The following is a 23,718-nucleotide window of genomic DNA, read 5'->3' as shown; positions in this document are numbered from 1 at the left end:
TTGCCTCTGAGTCAAAGTAGAAAAGATAAAGATGGTGTGAGGAAATAGTTCCATTCGTTTTCCCATGTCTTGTTTCATCATTTAAGCAAGGGACACACCTCGTACATTCCCCTAATCATTGCCTCCACAATGAATTAGTATGACATTTGGCTTCCCTGTCCTTCTCAGACTGAACATTTTTAGAAAAAGTTTGAACCAATGCATTCCCCGCAATCCAAACCGTTTAATTGTAAAATTTCACAAATCAAGATTTATAATTTAGTTTCTCACAAAAAGCCAGTAACCAAAACAGCCAGCTATCTCTGATCATCCACACAGTTTTCAAACCAGCTATGATATCTGCAGTCTTTTCTCTGTTTGTAGCAAAATGCTTCCTAATGTGAATTTCTAGTAATTTGTATGAGCAGGGTACGTATGATATGTGTGTTTTGGAGTTTGTAATTGGTTTATGGTATTGTTGTAATTATCTGTGGCTATCCAGCAGCCACTCATTGCATGGCTTATCTTCCTGTTGGTAGATGTGGTCCCTGTGCAGCCGCAGCTATTTTAGTGCAAATGAAACGTTGTGTGTTTGTGGGCGTGTGGTAGCCGCGGTTAACACACCTTGAAACACTTGTGTAGAGGTGTGTTATCAATGCCATATCATATCATAACATATCATATCATATATCATATCCAACATTTTGGGTGGAGTAGCATTATAGATGCATTGAGTGTTTTGGGGAATTGGGAGAGACCACGGGTGTGGCAAGGATCCGTGGGGAGTGGAGAAAGGCTGGTATGTATGTTAGGGACACTTGTTTAGAGTTTGGGGGACTGGAAATACATGTTTTAATTCATATTTTTTTATAAATAGCCACGGCTAACAGCAAACACCCTTTTGTATAACCATGTGTATAAAAAGCATGTGTGTAGGAGTGTAAATGCTTTTCGCCATTTCATTTGTTGTGTCCGTAGGCACGGTTATAGTTATAGCTGCGTCTATAAACATACATTTTCTGTGCAATAATCATATTTTTATGAAGATGATGCAGCACAGAATGGTATCTATGTGTGTTATTGTGTGTGTTTAGGTGTTATCTTGTTTTATTTGAAGTTTTGAAGGTTGACTTAGTTTGATCGTTAGTTTGTATAAAATGTAGCTGTAGCCACGACCAAAAATTAAGCTTTGTAGCCACGTTGAATATCTGCGGCTACTTGTGATGCTGGCCTGGGCTTTGTATGTGTTTCTGTGCTTCTAATTAGCTCATGCTAATGTTGTAAATGTTTACTTCTTTGAGAGAGGTTGCAGTGAATATGTGTCGGCCATGTTATTAGTTTTCTTAGAATATAGTCCTCTTTTTCTGGTTTTGATTTTGAAAAGTGTGACACTCCCCATTTTGTCTACTTTTCTCATTTTGACTGCAGAACTCACACTGTTAAGTTCATGTGGCCTGTAACAAAATATGATTGGCATTAATCAGTTGTTTGTTATTAGTTTTTGGAACGTTTTCTTTGATAATATGTTGATAATGGGGCTATTTTTGTTTGTTTTACTTTATTTGCTCACAATGAAGTGGTCCTGCTGCATATGTAGAAAATAGGTGAACAATTGTTGTAAGTTGTTTATTAGGAAAGAAAATGATTTTTTGTGAGGTACATGATATAGAATAATTAAGTATACTTCCTGCACACAAAATAAAAGAATGATCACAGAGCAGTAGAAATGTATTTTTATCTATAATACTTTTATATTCACTTATGGTGTGTGTTACAGTGCTTTTTGGGGTGATCTAAAAATGTGTGTGTTTTAAAATGATTTGTTTTTTCTTGTGTGGGGTGATTTGAAAATGTGTGTGCTTTAAAAAGGATTTGTTTTGCTGAAGAGTGTTACTGTGCAAACTCCAATTAGGTAAAATGGACATGGAATATATTTTCTGGTGCACATTGCCCCAATAAATGCAGGTACAGAATGTGCTCAGAAATTCAATTTTAGTACACAAATTAGAGGTTGTAAAATATTGGAATGGTTTATTGAACGTTTCCATGTGCAAAAGTTTAAAATAGGAAATACACAGACTTTTCTTTAATGTTCCTGTTACTCTACTGCTACATGATAGAGAAATAGTGGCAGATGTCAATGGCAGTTTACTGGGCACTCTGGTTCTTCCATGGAGTTAAGGTGAACGTTTAGCATGCAAATAGTTGCAGGTTACTGATCTGACCAACGCGAGGGCTTTAATAAAGACTCTGGTGCATTATCTGCCCCCTTGGTTCTGGGCATATTGCTGTTAGGAATGTGGCACATTAGACTGTAGTAGTAATAGTGTATTTATATCGTTGTAGAACAGCAGCAGTAGTGATGCTTTTTTACAGTAGATTGCGAAGCATAGATTATAGGCCATGCTTTAAAAGGGAGGCACTGGATGTTCAGTGCACATTGTGCAAGAAAACACTAAGACATGTCCCTTCTAATGTTCCGTCAAAAATATTAGGAACATGAAGCATGATAAATGATGTGATATGAGTCTCATGGAAAAATGTGGATGAGGCATATTGGAAATTGTATGTGCACCCCAAAATGAAAATGCTTAGGGCTCATGTGTTATGTGCATGGACATTAGCAGCACATCCAGTAGGTGATTCCACAAGTGTGACACCACTGCCAGTTAATGAAACCTCAACATTGGCAGCAGTGTCAACTCCACATGTTCCAGTTTTAACATCTGACCATGTCTACATTATGAGATTTATCTATGATCTATGTCTCCAATGGATAGCTGTGGGAGGTGGTGTAACTAAGGATTTGGACAAGTTAATACCTCAATAATGATTTAACTCGAGCTGCAGCCTTTTTTTGGGTTATATGTGTTCTTATATATTCACTGTAGTTGTGAGTAGTTGTTGAGCATCAACCTCCACCAATTAAAGGTGCTGCCAGCAACAGCCAGAGTCTTCAAACACCTGCAGCACTGTTACACTCATTTTATATGGCATTGTCATTTTTGAGTTATATATTTGAACATATGTAACATTGTGCAAGGAAACACTAAGACATGGACCTGTTAATGTTCTGTCAGAAAGCTTGGGAACATCAATCATGATAAATCATCTGGTGCGATTCTCCTGGGATAATGTGGACAATGTGTATTGGAAATGGTATGAGATGGTTTGGACCATACTGGGAAACAGTCTTTTTTGGCTTCTATGTCGTCTTATATCTTCACTGTAGTTGTGAAAGGTGGTTGAGCAGAATCCACCTCCACCCATTTAAGGTCCTGTTAGCAACAGCCAGAGTCTTCAAACAATTGCAGCACTGGAACACTTTATTTGAAGAGTTATTAGAAATGGTAGCGAGGTTCAGAATGGAGGCTTCATTTTTTGTGGCATTGTCTTTTTAGAGTTGTCATTTTTGTTATTTTATGTTTTCCTGTGGACATTTCAACATGTCTTACATTGTTCAAGAAAACACTAAGATGTGAATATTCTAATATTCCACCAGAAAGCTTGGGAACGTCAATCATGATAAATCATCTAGTTCAGGTCTTCCAGAATGATGTGGATAATGCACATTGGAAATTGCATGAGATTGTCGGGCCCATACTGAGCTGCAGCCTTTTTTCCTGATAATGTGGTCTTATCTTTTCACTGTAGCTGTGAGTGGTGCCTATGCAGAATCAACCTCCAGCTATTACTGGTGCTGCCAGCAACAGCCAGAGTCTTCAAACTCCTGCAGCACTGGAACACTTCATTTAAAGGGTCATTAGAAATGCTAGGGAGGTTCAGAGAGGAGGCTTAATTTTTTGTGGAAATGTCTTTTTAAAGTTGTATTTCTTTTCCTTATCAGTTGGACAATTGTACATAGGTAAACATGAGAGCAGCAGCAGTAGTGATGCTTTTTTACAGCAGATTCCTGTGTGCAGATTATAGGCTATGCTTTAACCGGGAGGCAAGGTTTGTTATTGCACATTGTGCAAGAAAACAGTAGGACCTGGCTCTTCTAATGTTCTGTTACAAATATTGGGAACATAAATAATGATACATCATGTGGTGCGAGTCTCCTGGGATGATGTGGATGATGCAAATTGGAAATTGTATGTGCACCCCAAAATGAAAAAGCTTGGGCTTATGTGTTACATGAATGGACATTGCCACCACGTCCAGTAGGTGATTCCACCAGTGCGACAACACCAACTGTTAATGAACCCTCGACTTTGGCAGCAGTCTCAACTCCACATGTTCAAGTTTTACATTCTGACAATGTCTACGTTATGAGAGTTATGTGTCACCTATGCCACCAATGGCTATCTATGGAAATTGGTGTAAATAAGGATAGGGACAAGGTAATACCTCATTAATGATTTTACTCGGGCTGTAGCCTTTTGTTGCTTATATGTGGTCTTATCACTTCACTGTAGTTGTGAGCAGTTGTGCAGAATCACCCTCCTCCCATTAAAGGTGTTGCCAGCAACAGCCAGCATCTTCAAATACCAGCAGCGCTGTAAAACTCTATCAGAAGAATCATTAGAAATGCTAGAGACGTTCAGAGAGGAGCCTTTATTGTTTGTAGCATTGCCTTTTTAGAGTTGTCATTTTTGTTATTTTATGTTTTCCTCAACAGATGGACATGTGAACATGTCTGACATTGTGCAAGAAAACACTAAGACATTGTCCATCTAATGTTTCCACCAGAAACCTGGGAAACATCAATCATGATAAATAATTTGCTGGGAGTTTCCTGGGATGATATGGTTGATGCGTATTGGAAATTGCATGAGATGGTCTGGACCATACTGGGCTGCAGCCTTTTTAGGCTTATATGTCGTCTTATATCTTCACTGTAGCTATGAGCGGTGGTTGTGCAGAATCAACCTCTATCCATTAAATGTGGTCCTAGCAACAGCTAGAGTCTTTAAACACCTGCTGTATTGGAACACGCTATTTGCAGAGTTATTAGAAATGCTAGAGAGGTTCAGTGAGGTGGCTTCATTTTTTTTTGGCATTGTCTTTTTAAAGTGTTATTTTTGTTATTTTTTATGTTTTCCTCACCAGTTGGACATTTGAACATGTCTAACATTGTGCAAGAAACATGAAGACGTGGCCCTTCTAATGTTCCACCAGGAATATTGGAAACATCAATCATGATAAATAATTTGCTGTGAGACTCCTGGGATGATGCGTATTGGAAATTGCATGAGATGGTCTGGACCATACTGGGCTGCAGCCTGTTTTGGCTTATATGTCATCTTATATCTTCACTGTACCTGTGAGCGGCGGTTATGCAGAATCAACCTCCATCCATTAAAGGTGGTGCTAGCAACAGCCAGAGTCTTTAAACACCTGCAGAATTGGAACACTCTATTTTCAGTGTTATTAGAAATGCTAGAGAGGTTCATAGAGGGAGCTTCATTTTCTGGTGGCATTGTCCTTTTAGAGTTTTAATTTTTGTTATGTTATGTTTTCCTCATGAGTTGGAAATTTGAACATGTCTAACATTGTGCTAGAACACACTCATATATAGCAATTATAATGTTCCATCAGACATATTGGGGACTTGCATGATGATAAATCTTCTGGTGCAAGTCGCCTAGGATGATGTGGATTATGTGTTTTGGAAATTGGATGAGCACCACAACAGAACGATGCTTGGGGCTTGTGTGTTATGTGCATGCAATTTGGCACCATGTCCAGTAAGAGATTCCACCAAAGCAACACCAACAACAGTTAATAAACACTCGACTTTGGCAGCAGTGTCTCCTCCACATGTTCCAAAGTCCAAGTCATGATAGTTTTCTGAGATCTATGCCACCAATGAGTGGCTGTAGGAGGTGGTGTTACTAGCGATTGGGACACGTTAATACCAAAATACTGATTTTACTCTGTCTTTGTTTTTTTTAGTGCTTTATTGTCTTTATCTTCTCTGGAAGATGATTGCATTTCTGGCTTTCCTTTACTGGATTGTTCATGCCAGATTTCTTTTACTTCAACTGAGCTGGTTTATGATATTGTGTACAATGTATTTTCATTTATTCTTGATCTCAATGCTTTATCTTCTCTGTAGTTGTGAGCAATGGTTGTGCAGAATCAACCTCATCCCATTAAATGAGCTGGCAGCAATAGCCACAGGCTTGAAATACCTGCAGCACTGTTACACTCTGTTATAAGAGTCATTAGAAATGCTAGAGAGGTTTAGAGAGGTGTCTTTATTTTTGTATAGCATTTTATTTTTAGGGTTGTCATTTTTTATTTTTTCTCACCAGTTGGACATTTGAACATGTGTAAACATTTGAACAGTAGCAGTAGTGATGTTTTTTTTTTTTACAGTAGATTCTTGGGGCTCATGTGGTATGTGCATAGAAAATTGCACCATGTCCAGTAGTTGATTCCACCAATATGAACCCACCAACAGTTAATGAACCCTCAACTTTGGCAGCAGTGTCAACTCCACATGTTCCAGTCTTACTCACTGCCAATGTCTAAGTTATGGGAATTATCTGTGATCTATGCCACCAATGTATAGCTGTCGGAGGTGGTGTAACTAAGGATTGGGACAAGTTAATACCTCAATACTGATTTTACCTGGTCTTTTTTTTATAGCTTTTATGTATTTATCTTCTCTGGAAGATTATAGCGTTATTGACATTTCTTTACTGTATTGCTCATGCCAGCTTTCTTTTTCCCAAACCGAGCTGGTTGAGGCTATTTTGTACAATGTATTTTCTTTTAGCCTTGTTCTCAGTTCTGTATCTTCACTGTAGTTGTGAGTAGTGGTTTTCAGAATCAGCCTCCACCCATTAAAGGTGCTGCCAGCAATAGCCAGATGTTTCAAACACCTGCAGCACTGGAGCACTCTATTAGAAGCGTCATTAGAAATGCTAAAGAAGTTCAGAGAGGAGGCTTTATTTTTGTTACATTTTCTTTTTAGATTTGTCATTTGTTTTTCCCTCTCCATTTGAACATTTGAACACGTCTAAACATGAGAAAAATAGCACTAGTGGTGTTTTTTTTACAGTAGATTTTTGTACGCAGATTATAGACCATTCTTCAAAAAGGAGGCAGTGGAGGTTCAGTGCACATTATGCAAGGGAACACAAAGATGCGGCCCTTCTAATGTTCCATCAGAAATATTGGGAACATACATCATCTGGTGCGAGTCTTCTGAGATGATGAGGATGATGCATATTGGATATTGCATGCTCACCCCAAAAATGCTTTGGCCTCATGTGTTACATGCATGGAAATCGGCACCATGTCCAGTAGGTGATTATTCTAGTGTGATGTCATCAATGGTTAATGAACCCTCAACTTTGGAAGCAGTGTCAACTCCAAAAGTTCCAATCTTACCATTGGCCAATGTCCAAGTTATAAGAATGATTTGTGATCTATGCTACCAATGGGTAGCTGTCGGAGGTGGTGTAACTAAGGATTGGGACAAGTTAATACCTCAATACTGATTTTACTTGGTCTTTGTTTTTTTAGAGCTTTTATGTCTTTATCTTCACTGGAAGATGATAGTGTTGCTGCCTTTTCATTACTGGATTTCTCATGCCAGCGTTCTTTTTCCTCAACTAAGCTGGGTGAGGATATTTAGTATATTGTGTTTTTTTTATCCTTGATCTCAGTGGTTTATCTTCACTGTAGTTGTGAGTTTTGGTTGTACAGAATCAACCTCCACCCATCAAAGGCAGCAATAGCTAGAGTCTTCAAACACCTGCAGCACTGTAACAATCTATTAGAAGAGTCATTAGAAACGCTAGAGAGGTTCAGAGAGGAGGCTTTATTTTTTGTGGCATTGTCTTTTTAGAGTTGTCATTGTTATTGTTTTAACTTTTCCTTACCAGTTGGACATTTTAACATGTATAATCCTGAGATCAGCAGCAGCAGCGATGACAATTCCATCTGTGTCCCAAATCCATTACTGTCCAGGAAAAAGGTCTCAGGAATAAAAACCCCTGTAGACAGTTGGAGATATTTCAAAGTGAAAGAAAAGTGCTCCAAAAGGGAGGTGGAGGATATTCAGTGTACATAGTGCAAGTAAAAACTAAGACTGGCCCTTCTAGTGTTCTATCACAAAGCCTGGGAACATCAATCATGAGGAATCCTCTGGTATGAGTCTACCGGGATGATGTGGATGATGCGTATTAGAAATTGGACGGGCACCACAAAATAAAATTGCATGGGGCTCATGTATTATGTGCATGGAAATTGGCAACACGTTCAACACCTGATCCACTAGTCAGACACAACCGACACAGAATGAACCCTTGACTTTGGCAGCAGTGTTAACTTCACATGTTCCAATTTCCCAGCTCCCAATGTCAAAGTCATGAGAGACATCTGTGATCTATGCCACCAGTGGGTAGCTCTGAAAGGTGCCGTAAGTAAGGATTGGACAAGTTATTTGCTGAATACCAGATTAATTGTTATTTTTTATATATTTTTTTGAAATGGCAATTTTTTTCCACCTTCATTAGAAAATGAAAAAGATTATGCGTACGTAGATGAAACACTTATGGCATTAAACATAATGTTATTTATAAGTTTGATTATACAAACTTTGAATTTCTTAATAACTATGTAGGCTATGATTGCAGATTCACACTCTGCACATGCTTACTTTGTTGTTGATGTTAACATCTGTGGATCTTCTGGATAAGTAGATAGAAAGTGTCAGTACATATTTACAGCTTTATTTGTAATGGAAACTCTAAGAGTGCATTTGCTGTGTTATTTAGAGCTTGTTTTATGATAAACTATTGTTTACCATCTTTCAGATTTCTATATGCAGATTTAATAAATCATATTACTTTTCAATAAAAAAACAAAAACATGTAAAGAAATCAATTTACAAACAGGTTTGGGGAATTATAGACTTTTCAGTCTAAGTGTGTAAAATATTGATTGATTGATTGATTGTTTATTTGTATAATGCCTATACACAATGTGTTTCAAAGCACTTCAATGCAAGTGAAGGAGTAAGGGAAAATACAATGACATTCTTACAAGGTCTTGAGACATTAAAATTTAAAATTACTATCGTACTAGGCCTGGCCACATTTCAGTGCAAGAACTACAACAAAGATAAGGAGGAGGGTGGTAGGAGATGAGACAGACAAGCAACTATCGCATTAGGCCTGACACATCGTTCTGGTACAGCTGAAGAATTGACAAGAGGTGTGGGCGGGGGGGGGAAGAAGTGAGGAGGAGAGGAACAAAATAAGCAACTATCATACTAGGCTTGATGATATTTCAGGTAGTGCTGGAGATGGAGGTGGTGAACAAACAAGGAGGGAAGGGGGAAATAAATAGCTACTATCGTACTATGCCTGATGACATTCCAGTTAGTGCTGGAGAGGGAGGGAGAGAACAAACAAGGAGGGAGAGGGTACACAAACAAATAGTATCGTACTAGGTCAGATGACATTTCAGATAGATAAGAGCTATGTCAAAGATAAGGGGGGAGGGGGCAAGTATTTGAGACAGACAAACAACTATCTTACTAGGCCTGATGACATTTCTGGTAGAGCCAGAGAATTGACAAGAGTTCCAGGCGAGGGGGAAGAGGGAGAAGGAGAGGAACAAAACAAGCAACTATTGTACTAGGCTTGACAATATTTCAGGTAGTGCTGGAGGGGGGAACTAACAAGGAGGGGGGGAAAAAACAGATACTATCGTACTAGATCTGATGACAATTCAGATAGAGTAAGTGCAAAGAATATAGTAAGGGGAAGGGGGAAAAGGGAGAGGGAAAAAAGATAGGGAGAGGAAGAGAAGGCTGAGAAATGGTGAGTGTGGTAAAAGAGAAGAAGAGGCAGGCAGGAAGGGGAGGGGCAGTCAAACAGGCTAACAGGCAGGCAAACAGAAATCACAAGCATACATCAGGGCTGGAGCATAGTACAACGGGCAGGCAAACAGACATTGCAAGCAAAAAGCAGGGGGGGCTGCACAAATGGCACAACAAGTTTGCATAAAAACACAGCCAGATTTGAAACTAAGCTAAATGCATAAAACACAGCCAGATTTTAAACTTATCTAAATGCATAAAAACACAGCCAGATTTGAATAGCAGCCAGAATCAAAAGCTAGCAGTGGGTGCAAAACGCAGTGCAATCAGAAGTACAAACATGGGAGACACGCAGAAAGGTAAACAGAGTCAAAAGAGGGTAGACGTGGGAATTAACCCATAGTCATGGAGGTGTGGTATGGAAGTCTGGTTTTCATAGCAAGTGAGGTAGCAGCAATATGGAAGTTCAAGTGCAGGGGTGACAAGAAAATACCTCAAGTAGTGTGCTGGTAGTGGACAGGGAGCAGATAGGGGCCTTACGAGTGGGCCTTGTGAGGAGGGCTGGCCAAACCTGCTGACCTTCTGATTGGCCACAATGAGGAAGGCCAGGGCCAATCCAAGGCTCCCAGGAGCAACAGAACGAGCATTCCAGTGCAGACAAATGACATGACCATCTTGGAATGGCAATGCCAAAGGGAAAGTAAGTAGGGCTTAGGAGAAGGTCGCACAAGACAGAGCATTGCACATTTTCAAATGGTTAAACAAATCTTGCAGACTGATGTAGATGCTTGACCAACAATTGTTAACAAATTAAGTCCGGTGAAGCGCCTTCATGCGCCGTGTGCTCCAGCCCACGGTGGGACTTTACCTGCGTGGTGGATATGCACAGAGTGCCCTGCAAAGCTTCAGGTGGGGGGCTGTAGCCGCTCCATCTGCCACAGAATGAGAAATGGAGCAGAGAAAGGAAAGAGCATGTCGATGGGGCCAGATGTGGGCCTTGTGAGTGGGCCGGCCAATCCTGCCAGCCTACTGATTGGCCAGGATGAGGAAGGCCAGGGTCAATCCTAGGCCCCCAGCAGCAACAGAACGAGCACCCCAGTACAAACAAAAGACACATCCATCTTGGAATGGCAATGCCACAGGGAAAGCAAGTAGGGCTTAGAAGAAGGTCGCACAAGATGGAGCATTGCAAAAAATCGAATAGGTAAATAAATCTTGCAGGATGATGTAGATGCCTGACCAACAATTGTTAACAACTTAAGTCCAGTGAAGCACCTTCATGCGCCGCTTGCTCCAGCCCAGACGGGGGGGCTAACCTGCATGGTTGATATGCACCGAGTACACTGCAATGCTTGAGGTGGCGGGGGAGGCCAAGTTTCATCCACTTTTGCTGTGGTGGAACGAGTAATGGAGCAGAGAAAGGAAAGAGCATGTTGGTCGGGGCTGGAGTGGGCCTTGTGAAGAGGCAACATCTGTGTTGCAGAAAATTATTATTTAACAATAGGCCATGAGCTGGCCGGGCATTACCATGTCAGGTAATCCCCAGGGGTCTTTGTTAAGGCCCTCACTTTTTGGTCAGGCCTGTAACTATATCAATTCATTATGTTTCAACCTACACCCATTAAAGTAGCTGCCAGCAACTGCCAGAGGTCCTCATTATGATTTTGGGGGTACAGAAATAAGGGTACTCGTAGCAACGTACCAGTACCCTTTCCGGATCGCCAAACTAAGAGATTGTCAGTAGGGGCACGGAACACCTTGGAGGCCTGATCTGCCGGGAATTCAGCCCCCTACCAGCAGTGTTTTCACTAAAGCACCGGCAACATTATCCACAATGCCTTTGCTTCAGTGACTCCATTCCCGTGGAGTCCTATATGAGAACACAGGGATGGGGATTTACCATTTTCACCGCCTGCCATAATATCCCTGTAGCAGTGGAAAGCAGGCAGTGGAAACAGTGTTACAGGCTTGGTGGTAACTCGCCGCCTACTGGCAGGTTTTACTGGCAACTCTGTAATGAGTCGTAAAGTCTTGAAACAACTGCAGCACTAGAGCACTCCAATTGGAGAGTCAAAAGAAATGCTATACAGGTTCAGAGAGGAGGATTTTCATGAAGTGTGTACAGAAGTGTGGCTCCTATCTCCAGTTGTACTTGGATGAGCAAGAAGCCTTCCCAGGATCTTTATTTTCTGATGCAATGCATCTGGCAGAAGTCTTCATCAACTTCACCTCGATGTACTAATAGTGTCTTTATTTGGTTGCAAGACACTCCGGCATATTGCAACTGAATGGGATATGAAGTCTGTTCACCCTTTCGATGGTGGCTGTTTAATACAGTAAAAAAAAATAAGCAAAGAAGATGGCCGCCATGGACTGGGAGAAGGGACTACATATAGTCTCTTCTCCCTTTCAATGGTCACCATTTTAAAGGTATAACAAAAGAAACAAAGAAAATAGCTGCTATGGAAAGGGAGAAGGCGTGCATGTAGTCGCTTCTCTCTTTTCATGGCAGCAACTAGCAGAACGAACAGCAAGGGACGTAGTGGTGACTGGTGCCTTGTCTGGATGCTAAGGACCTGGTGAGGGCCAATTAGATTGTTTCAAACAATCCGATTTTCCCATGTCCGGTAGTTATTGTACTTTAAACTGTCTACTTGGATAACATTAGAAAAATGGACACACTCAAGATACAGTGGAAAAGTTAAACTGTTACATGATCCGATTACCTGTTACAAACATGTGCAAAGTAGCGTAGCTGCATTAATGCAACTTTCAAAGTGAGTTGGCCTATCCTCAACTCTGCTACTGCTACATACACGCGTGTCTTCTCATTGATTTAGGTGATTATTTAATCATTTAGTTGCAAGCACGTCATTGCGCTTGGGTGTACCTGCACGTACCTAAAACACATCCTGGTACGCTATATCGCACAACCGCGTTATACCCCCCAAGCACCTTGTTCATGTTTTCTGTCATTGTTTTTTTTTTATTTTTTTTTTTATTGGTTAAACAAATTAAACCTTTAACATTTTTCCCGTCTTCCATACTGACACATCATATAAATGTTCATTGTTTTTCAGTAAGTACTGATGTTTTCTTAAACCGTTTTTTTTAGACAAGTTTTTAGACGAGATGAGGGATTACTGTGGGCCCTCAGAGTTCTCTTCATCCTCCGATCCATCTTCCTCCAATTCCAATTTTAGGGATTCCACACATCTTAAGGCATCTAGTGTTCTGCCAACTTTTTCGACTGTCATTAATCTCTCCCAATACTCCTCCTCCGTTGTCGGCGAAATATTGATAGTATAGTTTCCCATAGCTACCTGGCGGTTTAGTTGCAGGGTCAGGCACGCTAACATCACATGTCTAATGGATTCCAGGTGTTCTTTGTTTTTATAGAACCTGCAGAACGCTTTTGACTTTTCCCTTAGCTTTCTTCTCCATTTAAACTCTCTCGATTTCCAGATGTTAAGTCTGGATCTCAGCAGAAGGTCTCAGTAGTGGCTTGATGAAAACTTCGCCACGTATGGGGGGAGCACATTTAAAGCTTTTTGCTCCCATATGATGTTGTGGCATTGATTTCTTGACTGTCCAATCGCCTGAGTTTCCTCCCAATCTTTTTCCTGGATGGTTCTTTTGGCCTTGTCTGGATTGAATTTCAGAGTGTCATCAGAGATGCCGAATTGATCTAGGACGGACTTACATTTCCTTTTCCTGCATTGGAGTATCGTATCTCCACTTAATGGCCTTGTCTGTGCTAGAATTTAATACGGTCGAGATGGTTTATCCAGGATGCATTTTCTGTAGAAAGATAGAGTTTTCCACAACACAGTTGATGCCAGCGATTGGAGCCTTAGTTCCATCATTATAAGCTCAATCGGCAGCGAGTTTGGAAGGCACATAATTTTCCGCCAAAAATAGGACTAAGTAAGTAAGTAATTAATTAATTACGTAAGTAAGTAAGTAAGTAATTACGCCTACCACCTTTTTTCTATAGAGGGTTATTATGGGCGTCAAGGAGAACTTTCCTTACCTTCGATGGATAATCAGCCCTTGATTCGTCAAGATCACCAGCTTTTCCCGGATCAGTGCGTAGTGCCCTTCTTCAATACAGTTTTTGTTTATCCTTACACCAAGGTATAATGTTGTATCCACCACCTCCAATTTTTCCTTCTCCAGTGACCAGGCATACTCTTCCCCTGACGATTGTTTTCCTCGACAGGTCTTCATTATTTGTACCATAGACTTCTTGATATTTATTTTCATGTCATTTTCTAGTAGGTACTTGTTGAAGGCCTCAATCCGTCGCTGCAGTCCTATGGGTGTTTGATCAGCAAATACTGCATCATCCGAGTACAACATCCACGGGACTTCAGTCCCATTTATCCTTGGGGGGAAGGCGCGAATCTGGGCTTGAGTGCTCTTCATATCTGCCATATATATGACAAATAGAAAGGGGGCTAAGGCGCACCCCTGTTTGATTCCGCGAGAGGTTCCGATCTTTCTGGTCAATCCTCCATTTGCTGTTGTTTGGATCTGGATCGTCGTGCCAGTATATAAAGCTTGGATAGCCTCTAAGAGGTCTGGCGGGCATCCCTAGTTCCTCATTTTTTCCAACAGGCGCTCCCGGTTTATCCCATCGAGCGCCTGTTCAAGATCAATAAAAGCTAGGTAAGTTGCTTTCTTTCCTTCCAGAGCTTCTGCTTTCATCAGGTTAATTAGGAACAGATTTAGACCAGTTCCTATTCCACTGGTGAAGGCTGTTTGTCTTTCGTCCAGGATATTCGCCTGTGTCGCCCTTTTTTTAAGTCTCTTAACAGAATGGACGTTTGCCAATTGAATCCAGCAACGCTATCGGTCTATAATTTCTTGGATTTCCTCGGTCTCCTTTTTTATAGATCGGCACAATGTATGCCTCTGTCCAGGAAGTTGGAATTTCCAATGCTTGTATAATTTGTTGGAACGGTGCATATATTAGGTCGACCATTCTTGACAAATCTCTTTAACCATCTTGCTCGAGATGCCATCTGGCCCAGCAGCCCTGGAGGCAATGAGCTTTTTTATCAGCATAACAATGTCATCTCTATCGAATTCCACGGCCCATGGAGATAGATTACGGGTCTTTTCTGTACCCTTTGTTTTATTTTTGCCATCGTACAACAGAGTGTAGTGATTGAACCAGTTTTCCTCCGAAACTTGGTTTACACCTATTGCAGATTGATTAAGGTCTCTATTGTTAAGTAGGTCCCAAGTACTTCTTGTATTGTTTGTTGAGACTGCTGCTAGCGTTTTCTCTGCGTAGCCAGTTTTTGTATGTTTTCTGACACTTCCTCCTAAGGTTATGTTTTTCACCAGAGGTTAGCTTATTTATCCGTGTCAGATCAGATCAGTATTGTTTTCTTCTGGCCACTAGAAGCTCATCATAAGCATGTTTTCTTTCAATTGTTTTCACACTGTTTGGATTGAACTTGATCTCAAAAGCTTCTCGCAGCCATTTATATTCTACCACCTCTTCACCATTCTCAATGGCCTTGCTGTAGCCTTGGACCAGCTTATGTATTAACTGTTTTTTTAGCGTTAATCGATTTCTTCCCCAAGACACCTCAGTTTCCATCATGCCTTTTTTCCTTGGGGTTAGTCTAATTTTCCAGGCAAGTTCTGTTTCTAGTAAGCTGTGGTCACTGTGAGCTTGCTGCTTTATTATGAATTAATGTATCCATGCAAGAGTATTCCCTCCTACGAAACAATAGCCCAGGCAAGCTCCTGAGTTACCACTGTGCCACGTACTTGCTCCCGACAGATCACCTCTCGTCTGGCTATTTAGCATCTTCATGTCTGGGATTCTCATTTCCTCCATCCATTTTTGTTCTTTCCCTACTAGATTTTCAGTCTTTTTGATTTTACCCTCCATAGTCCCCGCTGAGGAGAATCAGCTGATCTTTATCATCCCTCATAGATTGATCGATGGCATTCGTAATGGTTTTTAGGTACCCCTCCAGACTCGGCATGTTTTCACTCCAATAGGTATTAATCAGTAGCATCCTTGATGGCCCCTCTTTCTCCTCTGATTTGTATGCTATTTTTAATATTTAGACGTAGGAGTTCGGAATATTGTGTTCCAGCACTTGCAGGGGGCTATCTAATTTTTTTAGAATCATAAGACCCGCAAATGGTCTCCCATCCATGTCTAATCATTGGACTTCTTTTTCCCCTCAGTAGAATTTGTTTTGCTCTTGCTCAGGTTCCCGGAATTATCCACAGTGAACCTAAGGGTTTTCAATTTCTCAACGCTTTTCTTCATTAAGGATGGGTTTCTCCTTTGTGTTTTCTGGTCTTCTTTTTGTTGGATTACCACCTGCAAAAATGGCAAAGTTTGAATGATGCGGTTTGGGTGTGAGAGCACATCTTTCCTCAGCCTTCGTTCGAGGAGAGATCAGGATAACTTCTTCTAGTGGTTGGCCTGTTTGTTCAGGGTGAGTATTGTCAACCTGTTTTAGTTTCATTGGGCCTTTACTAGCCTTTACGTTCTCTCCTGGGTGGTCCGGCTCATTTTTCTGTTTGTAGAGACTTCTCATCCATTTGCAGTCCTCAAGGACTGCCTCCATCAGTAGTGATTTGTCATTTGCGTCTCTTCTTGCTAATTCACTGAGGAGATTTTGCCAGAGTTGTGTTTGCTCGGCTTCCTTGTTAGTTCGGATATCCACTCTCAGCAGGGAAGCTTCCATTTGCAGATTAGCCTTTTTAATTTGTGTATTAGTGCTGGCTACTTTTTGAAGGGAGTCCTTTAACACCTCGCAGAGTTTTAAAAATGGAGCGAGTGTGATGTTCAAGGAAGCCATGATCACTTTTTGAGTATGATCAATATCCGTTTGTCTTTCTGCTTTGCAGGCATCCTTAACTATTTGTGAGATTTGCTCTTTCCACTGATCCATTTGAGGCTGGCTTTTTTCTTCACAAGCTGATGTTTGAGACATTTTAGTTAATGGGCCTCATCACGAATTGAGCTGTAGCCCTTAAATATGGTGGTAACGGTATTACCGCCGCATTTAAGGGCTGGCCCTATCATGAGTTGGGCGCTGAATCGGCTGTTTTACATCCAGCTTTTTTCTGGAGGTGAACATCCCTGTTTTCGGCTGTATTACAGCCGGCTGTATTAGCACCGAAAATTCCCATTGGATCCAATGGACCCATTCAGGAATGGGGATTTACCGTTAAGGCCCAACCCGTGATCCGGTGGTAATACCGCCGGACCGGTCGGCCCAGGGACCGTATCTCTCCAGGACTGAAATCACTGCACTGGCTCCCAGTGACTGCGAGGATCAAGTTCAAAACCCTCTGCATTGTCCACAAGGCCGTCTGGGGCCTTGGGCCAAAATACCTTCAACTCTCTCTTCCTAAATATCTTCCTTCTCGAGCTCTTTGCTCATCCGCCTCCAACTCCCTCAGGGTCAGCCTCTTCTCCAAACAACGAGTTGGGGGCAGATCTCTCTCCGCTGCAGCGGCCTCCCTCTGGAACAGCCTTCCTGCCTCCCTGAAACTTGAGGAGAACCATCTCCGGTTCCGGAAGCACCTCAAAACCTTCCTCTTTGCCTCTGATTTCTTTCACCCTCTCCCCTGCCAATACTACTGAAACTGCACTGAATCTGCAACTGGGCCACTAACCGTTCTCGGTCCTTGGCCCAGCCACTCTCCCCTGCACTGCCTCCGTGGCAACTCCTGCACTACGGGACTGTGTCTGTATCCCTACAGCCCCACTTCCCAGCACTTGTCTGCACTTACTTGCCACCAGCTGGCCCTTGTTATTTATCCTGTTTGCTGTATGCTATTAACCTTGTACTGCGCTTTCCCCTCTCACTTTCCCCCTTGCACTTTTCCCTCTACCCTTTGCACTTGCGCGATCTGAATGACACCTGGCCTAGTACGATCATTGTTCTGTCTCCCCTTGTCCCCCCCCCTGCATCGTCGCACCTTGAAACACTTGTGTATAGGCGCGTTACAAATGCCATATCACATCATAGGGCTATTACAGTCGGCGGTATTACAGCCGGGAATACAGCCCAACTCGCGATGAGGCCCAATGTCTTTTTCTCATGAGGCTTAGTTGAGATCATGATGGAGGCCTCATTATTGAAAGATCTCCCTGACGCTTGTTCTTTGTCTAATGCTGCCATCTTCTCATTTATGAAAGAGAAGCTTTTCCTTTTCTCTCTTTCGATTTTCCCCGTTGTTTGACTAGCAGTTCGTTCACCTTCACCTTGTATACAAAATTGTGTCTCTCCACTGGGGGTGTAGTTGGAGCGATCCTCCTCTTTTACTTTAGGTTTTCCACTTTGCTCTAAAGTCTCTATATCAGTCTCTGTTGTCAACCTATCAAAGGCTTTATCAAGGATCACACACGGTTCCAATCTTGTTTGGATCAAACAAGTGCCATGTTCTTTAAGTGGGGTGAGGCAATTGGTCTGGCCATTTGTTCCAGAGATATTTGCCTCTTTATCTCCCGATCTTCCCTGGTCTTTGCCAGCTTCAACTGGTTGGATATTGCCAGGGACCAAGGGTGGCAAACTTGTAGTCTGAGTAGGGATATCGATGGCGCAAGCATTGTGGGGATCCAGGGGTTTGAGTGCAAACTCTAAATTGACCTCTGCTTCAAGTGGAGCCGGTGTGTTTTTAGCATTTGTCAAATCTGCCCCCACTGAGAGACTCTTACGCTTCTTGGTACTGAAAGGTAAGCGTGACTGCTTTAGCATAGTCATATCCTTTTGCATTGGTTTCAGTGAAAGGTCGGGGTTGACCTCAACTTCCAGAAGGGAAGTGAACCTTTGTGTTATCTGGAGGCGGGTTCTTAAACCTGCTGTTGGTGTTTCAGCAGGTATCCCCTTCATTTCGTCGTGCAGCTCCTCTTATTGCTTTTCCTCCAATCTGGGTGCAGCTGACCTCTCCCTTGAGGTAAGGTGGCTAGCAAAGCCACAGCAAGCAGCCAAACAGCACAACAGCAGTTACTCATGAGAACGCCCTTTGCGCGCACGGGTTTAGCGCTGCAAGGGTGGCTTGTTTTTTTTTAGTTTTTGGATTTAAGTGGCAGAGTCCTTTTTGAGTTGTGTATTTTTACAGTATTTATTTTTCCTCCATGGTCTTGCATTTTAAAATGGCTACAACCAGCATTGATGATGAGGTGGTGTGGGTGGCTTGAGCTTTAACACTATTGAAGAAGCAATGTGCACAAAAAACATTTCTGACAGTTGGCAATATTTGTGTATAAAGGACTAAGACTGCAAAATGTCTTGTATAATTTCTGTGTTAATGTTTTGCAGAGGGGCCCTTCACACAAGCCATCGCAAAGCTTGGAGACATTGACGTTAATCAAACATCTTGTTTGTGTTCATTGGGACGAAGTGGATGAATCTTTTTTGAAGGCTCATGTAAATAATACGGTAAAAGCACATGGAGCAAGGTCAGAGACGTCAAACATGATTACTAACTATTTTTCAACATCTAACACCCAACCACAACCACAACATCCTGTCTGCACATGATCTTTCAAACTTTATTGTGATGTGCAAAACCTGTTACAGCTTGATCGAGGTGGGAGGTGGCACTCTAGACGGTTTGAGGAAGGCTCTACTGGAACATATGGGCAATTGCACAACCATAGGTATATTTTTAAGTCTCCATTTATATTAAACCTTTTCTTTGTTATATGTGTGAATCCTAGAGTTTTTTCCTTCCCAGTTCCTACCTCTTTTTTCCTTATTCCCCAAAACAGCCCTTTTCAGGGAAAACTTTTCAGTTACAGAAATAGACAAAAAAAACACATATTGTGTATATGGATAGAAGAACTTTCATTGATCCTTTCAATACAGTGTGTGTATATGAAAAATACATATGCCGTGGTCTTGACCTGTGGAAGCAGTGGGTAAACTCCCCCCCCAGTCGCTGCAGCACTTAGACTCCCCTGTATCTTGGTAGCCGAGGGTAGAACACCATTTAAAAAAGAAATATGTACAAATATAGGTGGGCACCAGTTTTGTAAAGATTTATTTCTGTATACATTGAGTGTAGTCTTTGTACACAGTTAATTTAACTCTTTAATGATGTTCTATTCATCAACAGTACATATAAATGTAAACACTTAACTTAAAAAATGTAAGTAAATATGCAAACAATGTTTTTTTAAGAACGGGCTTATTTGGGGGATTATGGTTGTAAAATGTCTTTTTATTTTACTTTCTACACATATATTATACATTGTTTTAATTAGCCAAATTGTTTGGAGTGTTAATGTCAATTGTTTATGGAATTTTAAAAAAAACTTGAAATTCACGGAAAAAAATGTTAGTTGCAAGGACGTTAATGTGCAAACTTAATACAAACAACCCCCTGAAATTCAGCTAAAGCCACCTTAACTTCGCGCCCCCTGTTGAGCAGCCTATGACCACAATGATGACATCACTGATGACATCACTAATGACATTATGACAGTAAGTGGCATTAAGCATGGCCTTCAGCGATGGTAAATGTGCATGGCCCAATATACTGTAACAAATGAATTGGTACTAGTCATGGCCTTCAATTATGGAAAGTGGTCATAACCTTCACCCATGTGCACTGAATATTTTAAAACAGGTACAGGTGATCAACCATAGATTTTGGGGTTTACCAGTGGCTACAGCTTTCAGTTGTGTCCACTATATATTACATACACTATCCAGTCACTAGCCATGGGCTTTAGAACAATACTGGCAAGTGGCCACAATCTTTGGCTGTGCCCACTATACATTCTAATATATAAATGGGCCTCACTAGCCATGGCCTTCGACCATGAGCAGTTTGTACATCTTTTGGCCATGTCCGCTGTATATTGTAAAATACTAACATGCCATAAGCGATGGCCTTCCACCATGCCCACTGTATATTCAAACATGTTAATGGGCACTAGCTATGGCCTTTAGCCATGGCCACTAACAACAGCTTTTATCATTGCCCACTATATATTTGAAAAGGATGTATGTGAAAATACCGAAAAAGAAAAGTGTGTGTCTGCAAAAAAACGAAATTAATTTTTTCATAAAGTACCATCATTTCATATTGGCATATTAATGGTAGTATTACATGTGCAGGCATACACACTATAAAATTATACGTTAAAAGTGTAGTTGGCACGCAGAATTAATGATAGAAAATAAGAGGTATTTTACACAATCATGTATGATGAACTCCATTGTCTCCCTGCAACACCATTTCCCTTCATTTACATGGATGGGAACCAGAACCGGAGGGTGCTTTAAAAATAAATGTTTTACTTGTCTGCCCACCTGAAAGTGGGGGACCCCCCTGCAACCCCATATCCTATTATTGCGAACAAGGGAACAGGGTACACCTCTGAATCCCCGCTCCCCTGTTTGCTATAATGGGATTGTACAGTGTAATTGTTTGACATTTTGACTGAACGAAATGTTAGCGCAGACGAAATTCAAACAATTATACCATATGCTCTGCAAACACTTTAGTTGCAGGGACAATAAGATGAGAACTTAATGCAATCAAATCTCTGAAATTCAGCTATAGCCACCTTAACTTCTCAGTCCCTGTTGCACAGCCTATGACCAGAATGATGACATCACAGATCACATCACTTATGACATCACTAAGTACATTACAACAATAACTTTTATTAAGCATGGCCTTCACCCAATGTCAGTGTGCATGGCCAAATATAGTTTAACACATGAATGGGTACTAGTCATGGCCTTCAGTTATGGACAGTGGTCACAACCTTCACCCATGTGCACTGACTATTTTAAACACTAACAGGCTAACAACCATAGATATTGGCCTTTACCAGTGGGTACAGCTTTCAACTGTGTCCACTTCATATTAAATACACTGATCAGGCACTAGCCATTGTTATGCTCACCTGGATCCACGGGGGCGCCACCCAGCAGTTGGGGTTCAGATGTCCTGCCTTTCGATGCCCAGATGCGACCAGCGGAAGAGTTCTGCCTTGTTTTAGATGTTGGCGGGTTCTCCGTCCCGCTGTCTTGGTAGGGGCGCGTTGTGCTTGGTGGGCAATGGCGATCGAGTTGCTTCACTGATGCCGGCCCATCTTGAGTCTTTCAGGTATGTCTTATTGTTGTGAATATTGCTGTTCTTGCATGCCTTTTAAACAATGGCCCTCATTACGACCCTGGCGGAAAGGGGAAAACGATGGCGGAAATGCAATACCGCCATCGAAAAGCGCTCGGTGCGACTATGACCCGTCACCGCAAAGTACGAAGCCATTAGCGACACCGTAGTGAACGCCAACGCTAACTGCACTAAGCACGCGCGCGCGCACCATGCCAAACCGCAAACACCACCATGGTGCAACGGTACGCCAATTCCGACCCTAGCGGACATGTACCTAACGCCATCAGGCATGGCGGAATGGACCATTCCGCCATGGCGAGAAATACGGCATCGTGAACCAACCGTAAATGGCCCACTGAGTGCCTGTACTCCACTCCCTGGCCACATTGCACAACTCCTGGCAGGCGCAATGTACTCACACCATGCAACCAGTGAAATCTACAATTCACCCATGCATGCCAACGTAGAAATGCATGCAGGTGTTCGAAGCGCCCCGTGAGTGGGCATCCATGTACGGCATTTCACCATAGCCGTACTGATGCAGCACAGGCATGTGAAGGTACAAGACATCAAAATGGAAATCAAGAACACATGACACAAAACAACAGTAGTCCCCCATCGCTTGCCACCAGCGCAAGGCAACATCCAAAACAGCATCCTGAGGGGGATTGCACCAGACCTGTACTCTTGCCAGTAAACAAACCAACCATCAGCAGAAGCATGTACCACACAAGTTGGCAGAGTGACTGAGCAGCCAGGCACATCCCAAGAGGGGCCGATGGGAGCTGCAGGGCACAGATGGCATGAATACAGAAGCTATTCCAATGGACATGACCCCAGTCCCCCTCCAACAAACGCACGCAAACACAGGCACCTGTGACCAGCCACATTCTGAACATCCCATCATACCATCAATCGACCTGGCTGACAGGCACCAGTCGGCCAAAAGCCAATCCCCCGCCCCTGAACAGCACATCATGTAAACAGTCACAATGGCAGCCCCTATCCGTGACCACACTGTGCTACGTAGGCAAAAGCGGCCAGTACTGTACCACACAACTCAACTCAGAAGGCGGAACACAATGCAGATCATCTCGCAATACATACCGCCACAAATCGAAAATCGCCACATCACCTGCAAAGAATAACGCAACACGCCAAATATCGGAATACAATTTAAATGCACATCCAAATGACAAAGGCCTCACAGCAATTTGTAAAATAACACCAAAACATCCATCATCACCGAGGGCTGCATCTGCAAAAATTGACCAGCTTCCACTTGTGTGACGCCCTGTACCATCATGGCACACAGGGCCAACATCAACGTTCCAAAAGGCAACATGGAAGCGGCAAGAACCGCAGGTCCGTCCCATGAGGCAGGCACTAGTCCAGCTGAAAGGCCGAAATGTTGCACCTAGCCACCAGAACAGCTTAAGGGCATGTGGCCCATTGGCGATCGTCCCATAAGATCGTAATGCTGCTCCACTGATTCACCCGAAGCAGCAGGTGTCGAGAGTAAAAACCATCTGGAGGAGTGGCGTACAGATGGCATCTGCAATAGGGCAGGAGATACCTGTCACCAAAATGAAACACAAATTAACCGATTGCACTACATGACACATGATGCATCACTATCTTCATTCAACACACCAAATCCACACCCATATGCATGCTAGCCCACTCCAAATGAATATACACACCCCTAAATCAGTATCGATACATAACGAAACCAATCGAGGTTAATACACCATTGGCAACGTCGGTTACTGTGCATGCGTCCGTCAAGATAGAACCCATGACATGGGATTAGTAACGTGCCTAGACAC

Source organism: Ambystoma mexicanum, chromosome 5p (assembly GCF_040938575.1).
Source record: "Ambystoma mexicanum isolate Mex_15411 chromosome 5p, UKY_AmexF1_1, whole genome shotgun sequence".
NCBI lineage: Eukaryota > Metazoa > Chordata > Amphibia > Caudata > Ambystomatidae > Ambystoma > Ambystoma mexicanum.
Note: the sequence above shows the minus strand (reverse complement) of the source record.